Genomic DNA, 9,804 nt, shown 5'->3' with positions numbered 1-9,804 from the left:
TTTATCCTTAAAACACTTGACCACATATAAATGATATTTTAGTGAAATAATTGTTGGAATTTATTTTACCAGGATCTTAGATCTACTCACAAGTATGTTGTTTAACACCCTAAATATGAACTTTCTAAAACGATAATTAAACACATATAAAGTTAAGAAAACCTTACATTGGTTGCAGCGGATAATGTCTCCTTCCACTCAGATCTCTAACCCTTGTATCCTTTCTGTCGCCGAGTATAATCAAGATCTGAGCCCGAATGTCCTTCTCTTTGTGTGTGATCCTTCACAGTCTTCCAATCTATGATTGAGGTACCACTTGCTGTGTGTGGGCACTACTCTATCACTAAGGGTTCGAAATTGTGAAGAGGAAAAGAGAGAGGTATAGGGTCGGCTATAGAGAGAGAAGTGGAAGGCTCAGTTTTTCTGAAAAGGCAATCTTTGATTTTCTGAGAAAAAGGTTATTTTGAACTAAGCCATCACTTTCTATTTATAGGCAACTACTAGGTTTATGTTATAAATTATTTGGCATTAAAATAATTAAAATATTAATTGGAAAAAGCTCACTAAGTGGGCGGCCAAGGTGTTATTGGGCCTCACTTGGATTTTGCAGTTTTTCACAATATTATTTTCTATTTTCTAAAAATGTTAATTTTCCAATTCTAACCTTTCAAATGCCAAAACTAATTATTTAATAACTAAAATAGAATATTAAATAATATTGTCATTTAATTTAATTATTAATTAGACATATAGAGTCTCTTAATTAATAAATAAACCTAGAATCTCTTTTCTTTACAATTTCACCCCTGCTTAGTGAAAATTCTCAAATTAGACATAGTCTAACTTTTAGAATTATAATTGATTAATCATAAATCAATTATAGATTCTTACAAATAGTATGGTCTCAACTAGAATGGGGACCATGGATCTATATTGCTGAGCTTCCAATAAGTTGAACCGAATTTACCAAGTAAATCCCTAACTTATTAATTCCTTGTTGAATCCACTCTTAGAACTTAGAATTGCACTCTCAGACTTATATAAAGCATATTATATGTTTCACGATATAGATATGCTATCTCATTTAACCATTGTTATAATCTTATTGTGATCAAAGATCCTCTATATAGATGATTTACATCGAGATGAGATAATTTACCGTTTTCACCCCTCAACGTATTTTGCCCCTTAAAACACTTAGCTACCTGTAAATGATGTTTAGTGATCTAAGAAATAGTCACTTAAACAAGAGCTCATCCATTTACTTCTATTTAGCTAAGCTCGAACGAAATCATCACTTGACTTCTATACACCAGTAGAAGCTATAGATTCCATATTTATGTTCAGCACTCCCACTCAATCATACTATCATGTTCCCAAAATATACGTATCACCCTGACCCAAAAGTAGGCTTAACTAATAAATCAAAGAACATGAATAGTACTCCTGAGTTGAGCCTAAGCATATCAGGATTTAGATTCTTTTAATCTTAAGATCAACTACTGATATTGACTTGGAAAGATACAACACTAAGTTTATAATATCTTAACTAAGTTCAATATCGGTCCAGTCCAATGTATACTCCACACATTCCAAACTAGTATACATTACCAATGTCCTGGAAAGAACATAACACTTACTCCAAGTGTAAGTACACATCATCGATGAGTATCATATTAGTGTAAATCCAAAACACTAATGAAACAGGGACTTAGTCTTTTGAATCATATAACCACAATCACATTCCACTGTGTTGACAATACTGTAATTGTGAATAAATATATGATCAGGACTTAACAGATTTTGTGTATAAACAATAAAACATATTAAACCATAAGCATGTAAAATTCATGCAAACGTAAATCACTTCAAATTTCTTTTATTGATAACTAATCAGATTGTAATGGGTTTTATTTAGGGCACAAAACCCAACAATAATATAATCACTAAAATGAGATCTCAGTCATTTATCTTTATTCAGCCAAGCTCGAAGGAAATCATCGTTTCACTTCTAAATAGCTATAGAAGCTATAGATTCCATATCTATGTTTAGCGCTCCCACTTAATTGTACTACCATGTTCCCAAAATGTACGTATCACCCTGACCAAAAAGTAGGCTTAACTAACAAATCAAAGAACACAAATAATACTCTTGAGATCGAACCTAATCATGTCAGGATTAAGATCATTTAATCTAGGATCAACTAGGTGATATTGAATTGAATAGATATTACGGTAAGTTTATCATATCTAATCAAAGTTCAATATCGGTCCCTTCAAATGTATACCCCATACATCTGATACTGGTAAACTTTGCCAATGCCCTGGAAAGGACATAACACTTATCCAAGGTGTAAGTATACCTATCGCTGATTATCATGCCAGTCTAAATCCAGTGAACTTGACAAATCAGGGAATTAAACTTTTGAACATATAATCATGATTATATTCCACTGTGTTGACAACACTATAATCATGAACAAAAACATATGTTCTGGACCTTATAGAATTTATAATCATGAAATAAATCATGTGAACCATGCAACATAAAATGATTTCTGATCTTTATTAACTATTAAATCTGCTTATATTGAAATGGGTTTTATTTAGGGCACAAAACCCAACAAACTCCCACTTGCACTAATATAAAACAAAAAGTGCATTTCCAATAATCTCAACATCTTGATATCCAAATCAAGTGTAGTATGTAGTATACTCTTCGTAATAGGATCTGACAGATTGTATTCAATACAACCCTCCACCATTACATTTCCTTATTCATAAAATCTTTGATATTGTGAAATTCCTCTGTATATGTCTACTCTTTTAGGGATACCGAATTCTTCACTTTTGGCAATTACTTTTGTGTTAATCAGGAAGTAACACTAGTAGTTAATAAATGTTGGAACAATGCCAAAAATGTATAGAACTTTCCTTAGACTGAATAAGTATCTTTCCTGCAACTTTAACATTCAGTCTCTCTGGTAGACTTAGAGACTTCACATAGGTTTTTACACTTTTCCAAAATCACTTGTCCAACCCTAGAGTAATCACCATCTCATCAGCAGACTTTCTAGCACTAAGGCAAGTCTAGAAATTTTTTGTGTAGTCTAAGAGTGTTAAATACACCCTTATCGACTAACATATAGTTTCTCTTGTTGATCTTAAGATTCACTTGATTGTCTTCCAATGTTCGTTTCCTTGATTAATCTGGTACCTACTCATTACTCCCACTCAGCAGCAGGTGTCTGATCTAAGGCATACTAAAGCATATCTGAGACCTCTCACTGTTGATTCAAGAAATTCCTTCACGGCTTTATCTTTTCCGGAATAGTAAAAACTTTTCCTTAGATAAATGAAATCTATATTTAGAAGTCGAAAAACTTCTATAGATTGTTAGAAATATTTTACCAAGATCTAGATTTACTAACAAGTATGTTTCATTAACATCCTAATATGAATTCTAAAACAATGAAATAAACACATAAGAGTTTAGCAAACGTTACATTGGGTGCAGCGGAATATAATGACTCCTTCTGTTTAGATCTCTAGCCCTTGATTCCTTTCTGTAGCAGAGCATCACCAAGATCTGAACCTGGATCTCTTTCTCTCCTTCTTTGAGTCTGATTCTCCTTCTTGTTGATTGGATTCTTCACAATCTTCCACACTATGATTGAGATACCACTTGATGTATGTGGGCACTCACTCATTCACTCAAGGCTGAATAATATGAAGAAGAAAAGAAGAGGGAATGGTTTCGGCTATAGAGAAAGAAGGCTTGAAATTTTACTGAAGGAATGTGATGTATCATCAATCTCTTTTTCTTAAGCCATCACTATCTATTTATAGGTAACTACCTAGGTTTATGTTAGATTTATTTGGCATTAAAATAATAGAAAAATAAATGGTAATTGCTTAGTGTGGCCGGCCATAGGATGTGGATTGGATCCCACTTTGTAATTTTGCCATTTTGTCATTTTTCCATCCCATTTTCTCAAAAATGCCAATTTTCCAATTTAACCACTTAAATGCCAATTCCAATTATTTAATAACTAAAAATTAATTATTAAATAATATTATCATTTAATATTTTTATTAATTAGAAATATAAAGTCTCTTAATTAACAAATAAAACCTAGAATCTCCTTTCTTCACAATTTTGCCCTTGCTTAGTGAAAATTCATAAACTAGACATAGTCTAACTTTAGAATTATAATTGATTAATTAAAATCAATTAACTGAGTCTTACAAGCAGTATGGTCTCAACTAGTATGGGTATTATGGGCCTATATAACCGAGCTTCCAATAAGCAGATCAAGAATTTACCAAGTAAATTCACTGACGTATTAATTCCTTGTTGCATCCACGCATAGAACTTGGAATTGCACTCTCAGTCATATAGAACGCTCTATATGTTCCACGATATAGATACACTATAAATTATCCATTGTTATAATCCTAATTTGATCAATGATCCTCCAATAGATGATCTACATTGTATAGGGACTAAATTACCGTTACACCCTTTCAATGTATTTTATCCTTAAAACACTTAGCTCCGTATAAAGGATATTTCAGCGAAGTGAAATGAGTACTCAACCATTTATCTCTGTTTAGCCAAGCTCAAAGGAAATCATCGTTTCACTTCTAAATACCTATCGAAGTTATAAATTCCATATCTATGTTTAGCGCTCCCACTCAATGGTGCTACCGTGTTCCCAAAATGTACGTATCACCCTGACCCAAAAGTAGGCTTAACTAACAAATCAAAGAACATGTATAATACTCTTGAGATCGAACCTAATCATATCTAGATTAAGATCATTTGATCTAGGATCAACTAGGTGATATTGAATTGAATAGATATTACGCTAAATTTAACATATCTAATCAAAGTTCAATATCGGTCCCTTCCGATGTATACTCCATACATTCGATACTGGTAAATTTTGCCAACGCCCTGGAAAGGACATAACACTTATCCAAGGTGTAAGTATACCTATCGCTAATTATCATGCCATACTAAATCTAGTGAACTGACAAATCAGGGAATGAAACTTTTGAACATATAATCAAAATTATATTCCACTGTGCTCACAATACTATAATCATTAAAAAATACATATGTTGTGAACTTAATAAAATTTATACATTATATATAATCATGAAATAAATCATGTGAACCATGCAACATAAAATGTTATTTTTGATCTTTATTAACTAATAAATTTGATTATATTGAAATGGGTTTATTTAGAGCATAAAAACCAACAAACTCCCACTTGCACTAATATAAAACAAAAGTGCGTTTCAAATAATCTCAACACCTTGATATACGAATCAAGTGTAGTATGTAGTATACTCTCCGTAATAGGATCTGACAGGTTGTATTCAACACAACCTTTTCTCCACCATTACATTTCCTTATTCACAAAAACTTTGATAATGTGAAATTCCTCTTTATATGTCTACTCTCTTGGGATACTGGATTCTTTACTATTGGCAACTACTTTTGTGTTAATCAGGAAGTAACACTAGTAATTAAGAAATGTTGGAACAATGCCAAAAATGTATAGAACTTTCCTTAGACTGAATAAATACCTTTCCTGCAACTTTAACATTTAGTCTCTCTCTGGTAGACTTAGAGATTTCAGATTGGTTTTAACACTTCTCCAAAATCACCAGTCCACCCCAAGAGTAATCACCATCTCATCAGCAGACTTTCTAGCACTAATGCAAGTATCGAAATCTGATGTGGTGTAGTCTAAGAGTATTAAATACACCCTTATCGACTAACATATAGTTCCTCTTCTAAATCTTAAGATTTACTTGATTGTCTTCCAATGTTCTTCTCCTGGATTAATCTGATACCTACTCATTACTCCCACTCAACAACAGGTGTCTGGTCTAAGGCATACTAAAGCATATCTGAGACCTCTCACTGTTGATTCAAGGAATTCTTTCATGGCTTTATCTTTTCTGGAATAGTTGAGACTTTTCCTTAGATAAATAAAATCTATGTCTAGAAGTCAAGAAGCTTCTATAGATTGCCATTAGAAAAGAAAATGCTTCAGCATCTTACTAAAGTAAGTTGCTTGCACTAGAGTAAGTAAATTACAAGGTATACCATAAGCCATAGGTTTAGATAAACTCAAACCTATAATACAAGGAACAGGAAGTTTTGCTAAGTCCATTGAATAGACTTATTAACAAAAATTTCCTTTCTCTTCCTTATAATAGAAAACTTTGGTTGTTCCATATGAATGGTTTTAACCATAGTTCTCTTGGCTTTACTTCTTAGTTTTTGACAATCCATTACTTGTTTAAACTCACAATGGATTTTAATCACAAGTGTCTTCCGGATCATAACAGGGTGAGTTCCTAGAAATCCTCCCACTACGACAAGGTACCGTGAATTATGTCTAAGAATACTAAATGGTATTGACCTCTTCGGTTGTGTTAAGACAACAGAGGCAGTGGGATCATCATATGTAGAATAAGATGATAGAACACTTTTGGAATCAAGAAAAAATATCTCCTTTCTTTGCTACTTTATTTTCAGACTTATTCATTTTCTTAGAAAAGTAGTATTTGTTTAAACAAACACTTTCTTATCTAATGACTATGGGATGGTCCACCGCTAATCACTTAGAATAGCTAAGAAACATGCAAACCTCAGTTAACAGTTCTAGTTTTTCTTAAGATTTCGATTAGGTCATCCATGAATCTAGTAATGGTTTACACTAAGTACACAACCATTCCATCATTCTGAAATTTTTCCTATCACTAGGATATATCCCTAGAAGGACTTAGGCAACGACTAGTAACTAATCGTCAATATGCAAATCGAATTGTTGGGAAGGTAAGTTTGGATATAATTCAAAAATCAACTTAATGATCTTTGAACTGCATATGTACCAAATATTTCTCCACCCCAATCAGTTCGTAAGATCTTTAACCACTTACCTTAATAGTTTTTCACCATTGCTAGAAATTCATGAAATTTTTCAAACATTTCAAATTTTTGTGCTTAAGGTAAAATCTAGAGTGATCGTCTTAAGAACATAACGAAAAACTCATATCCACCCCTGAATTTACATCCATCTGGAATGAGATGATTATACTTTAGTGGATATAGGCATATTGACTCTTTGCAGAGAAGGATCTTATCAAAAACCACTATGAACAAGATGTTGGAAATTATTTTACCAGGATCTAGATTTACTAACAAGTATGTTGGATTAACAACCTAATATGAATTCTAAAACAATGAAAATAAACACATATAAAGTTAGAAAACCTTACAGTGGGTGCAGCGGAATAATATGACTCCTTCCGTTCAGATCTCTAGCCCTTGATTCCTTTCTGTAGAAGAGCATCACCAAGATCTGAACCTGGATCTTCTTTTCTCCTTCTTTGATGCAGAAATTCCATAGTCTTACATACTATGATTGAGGTACCACTTGATGTGTGTGGGCACTACTCACCTCACAAGGATTTCGAAATTTTTCTCTCTTTTTCTCTCTTAATTTCGTGGCTTATGATGCATACAAAGACATGCAAGAGAAGAGAACAAATGTTGCTTTATATAGGGAAAAGGGAGAGCACAACTTTCCAAATAAACAGTTTCCTCTTTTACTGTGTAATTGATTAACTGCCTTATTTAGTGTGATCCACCACTTTCCTATTATTGCTAGGCTTTGATTAGCAATTACATGGCAATTAAAATTGAAAATAATAATTGGGAAAATCACAAAGAGGTGGCCGGCCATAGGGTTTCATGGGCCTCACTTGGATTTTGCAGTTACCTCAATTTTATTTCTATTTCTCCAAAAATGCCATTTTTCCAATTCTAATCATTTAAATGCCAAAACTAATTATTTAATAACTAAAATAGATTATTAAATAATATTGTCATTTAAAATAATTATTAATTAGACATGCAAAGTCTCTTAATTAATAATTAAACCTAGAAACCCTTTTCTTTACAATTTCATCCTTAAACTGTGAGAATTCATAAAGTAGACATAGTCTAACTTTTAGAATTATAATTGATTAATTAAAATCAATTAACTGAGTCTTACAAGCAGTATGGTCTCAACTAGTATGGGGACCATGGGTCTATATAACCGAGCTTCCAATAAGTCGAACCGAATTTACCAAGTAAATTCCCTAACTTATTAATTCCTCATTGAATCCACACTTAGAACTTGGAATTGCACTCTCAGTCATATAGAACGCTCTATATGTTCCATAATATAGACACGTCATTAGTTATCCATTGTTATAACCCTAATGTGATCAATGATCCTCTATAAAGATGATCTACATTGAAAAGGCACAACTGTTACCGCTACACCTTCAATGTATTTTATCCTTAAAACACTTAACCCTGTATAAATGATATTTCAGCTAAGTGAAATGAGATCTCCACCATTTATCTTCGTTTGGTTAAGATCGAAGGAAATCATCCTTTACTTCTGTTTGCCAAATAGAAGCTATAGATTCCATATTTATGTTAGCGCTCCCACTCAATTGCATTACCGTATTCCGAAAATGTACGTATCACCCTGACTGTCAAAAGTAGGCTTAACTAACAAATCAAAGAACACGAATAACACTCTTGAGATTGAACCTAACCATATCAGGATTAAGATCATTTGATCTAGGATCACCAGGTGATATTGAATTGAATAGATATTACGGTAAGTTTTAATATATCTAATCAAAGTTCAATATCGGTCCCTTCCGATGTATACTCCATACATCCGATACTGGTAAACTTTGCCAATGTCCTGGAAAGGACATAAAACTTTTTCAAGGTGTAAGAATACCTATCGCTGATTATACCATGTCAGTCTAAATCCATTGTTCTGACAAATGAGGGAATAAACTTTTGAACATATAATTAAGATTATATTCCACTATGCTGACAACACTATAATCTTTAACAAACTCATATGTTCTGGACTTAAAAAGAATTCATACATTATATACATATAATCATGAAATAAATCATGTGAACCATGCAACATAAATGTTATTTCTGATCTTTATTAATAAGTAAATCTGATTATATGAAATGAGTTTTATTTAGGGCATAAAACCCAACAAACTCCCACTTGCACTAATATAAAACAAAAAGTGCATTTCAAATAATCATTAACACGTTGATATACCAATCAAGTGTAATAGTAGTAAACTCCTCGTAATAGGATTTGACAGGTTGAATTAAACACAACCTCTTCTCCACCATTACTCTTCCTTAATCACAAAATCCTTGATAATGTGAAATTCCTCTCTATATGTCTACTCTCTTGGGATACTGGATTCTATACTTTTTGGCAACTACTCTTTGGTTATTCAGGAAGTAACCCTAGTAGTTAAGGCAAGTTGGAACGGTGCCACAAAAGTATAAAACTTTCCTTAGACTGAATAAGTATCTTTCCTGCAACTTTTAACATTCAGTCTCTCTCTGGTAGACCAAGAGATTTCAGATAGGTTTTTACACTTCTCCAAAATCGCTACTCCACCCCCAAAGTAATCACCATCTCATCAGCAGACTTTCTAGCATACAGGCAAGTCTCAAAATCTGATGTGGTGTAGTCTAAGAGTTTCAAACATACCCTTATCGACTAACATATAGTTCATCTTCTTAATCTTAAAATTTACTTGATTGTCTTCAAATGTTCTTCTCCTGGATTAATCTGATACTTACTCATTACTCCCACTCAACAGAAGGTGTCTGGTCTAAGGCATACTAAAGCATATCTGAGGCCTCTCACTGTTGATTCAAGAAATTCT

Source organism: Cannabis sativa, chromosome 4 (genome assembly GCF_029168945.1).
Source record: "Cannabis sativa cultivar Pink pepper isolate KNU-18-1 chromosome 4, ASM2916894v1, whole genome shotgun sequence".
Lineage (NCBI taxonomy): Eukaryota > Viridiplantae > Streptophyta > Magnoliopsida > Rosales > Cannabaceae > Cannabis > Cannabis sativa.
Note: the sequence above shows the minus strand (reverse complement) of the source record.